The following is a 1,840-nucleotide window of genomic DNA, read 5'->3' as shown; positions in this document are numbered from 1 at the left end:
TTGCATCTAGGATCCGAAGGAGTTTCACTCTCGCTTTTGTGTGTTAGGTATTTCATAGTAATCTGATCTGTTCTTATCAATCTGTTTCGTAGCAATCTGTTCTTGGATTGAAAATGCATAGCAATCGGAGTCTGATTTGACATAGCGTTCACAACTCCGAAAAAGGCTTCGTAGGATATTGTTCTCTTCACTTTTGAGCATCGAGTTAATGTTTATTTTTTTGTTGTTGTTTAGCAAGTAATGTCGGTGTCAGTATCTTACTGGTTTTAAAGTTTATGAAGTGGATTTCATCTACGGACGAGTCAAGCCTCTCAAATGCTGAATTCAGCATTGCTACTGCAAATGCACTTTGGGATGACGTCTTCTTGTGAGAGGAGAGTTCCCATTTCCGTAGTTTTTCAAAGTCTTGCATAATATTCTCGGGGCACTTGTGATTTATTCTAAGTACGTTCGTATCTCATGCTTTTTATCAACATTTAGGAACTTGTATTACCCTTTTTGTGGGACATGAGAGACAGCAACACCATTGATGTAAACATTTTGGCTCTGGGGACTGATTTCCACCGTTCAGGAATCAAATATGTACATTTCTTTCGGTCAAATACCAAGCTTCTGTCAGCTGGAAGCTGCTCGTTTTAGGTGTTGTTAACATCTTAATAAACCTCCTGAGGTCATTCATAATGAATTTATGGATTAAATCAATATCTCTAGCATCTAAGACCTATGTATATAGCCGTATGACTTTTGATTAGGACAGACAATGTCAAAATGAACAGAATTACAAAGAGATTGTCTCTTTGGAATATTCGTATTGAAATACTTATAACAGTGAAAGCGATTCTTCCGCCCTAAGTTCAAAGTTCTAAGTATAATGATCGTTGCCAATGTTTCTGTGAGTCTCGCAATGGCAGCATTTTTGGTTGCAGGCGATTTTGCCAATCTAGACAATTCATCATCCATGAGTGGGTACTTCGTATGTATGTATTTATGTGTGTGTGTGTATGTATGTTTGTGTGGGTGTATGTATGTACATAGGATGTCATATGTAACTTCATGTAAATGACGGATTAAGCCGACCATCCAAGAACCAGATTGGTTCCAATCATGGACCTCCACCGAGTTTCTGATATACCATGTCTTTTATATATCGAGGTTTCCATAAATTTTGTCGAAATTAACTGAAAAGACACACGGATCCACCCACTAGAATCGAACGCGAAACCTCTCACTAATGAAACGTGTTTCTTAGGCGAATAACCGTGTACTAAAAATTGTTGGCATTTGTTGTTAAAAGGCGACATTATATAGTCGATCATGTACAGTCTTATCGCAGCCGTAATATATGAAGCAAAATAATATACAAGCAACACCAATTAGTAATTCTCAACTTGTTCGTTTTTTTCTTCTACCACCAAGTATCTTCATTATCCAACATATTTCTCTTCTATTCATTCATATCATTTTTTTCTACTTTTCTCTGAATCATTTCAGGTCAATTCCTTGATTTCTGATTGAAATATATCAATATCATATTGTTCACAACACAATTCCATTCTTCGGCGTCTTTATTTCAACTTATCTTTACCTATTGTCAATGCCACTCGCAATTTCAGTTTATCAATATCAATTGTTACGTTAGTGAACCATATCATGTCTATAACCCATTATTGCTTTCAGTTACTACCGGATCCATCTTCTAATAGTCTTTATATTAGTTCTAATGAATCTCTCATAGAATATTTCTCTTAAATATCTATTCTGAGACATCGTCTGTTCTTCTGCGCTATTGATTTTCATCTACTTATATATCATGTAGTGCCGCTTGGCTCGAGTCTATTTC

Source organism: Octopus sinensis, linkage group LG3 (genome assembly GCF_006345805.1).
Source record: "Octopus sinensis linkage group LG3, ASM634580v1, whole genome shotgun sequence".
NCBI lineage: Eukaryota > Metazoa > Mollusca > Cephalopoda > Octopoda > Octopodidae > Octopus > Octopus sinensis.
This window is presented reverse-complemented; position numbering follows the sequence as displayed.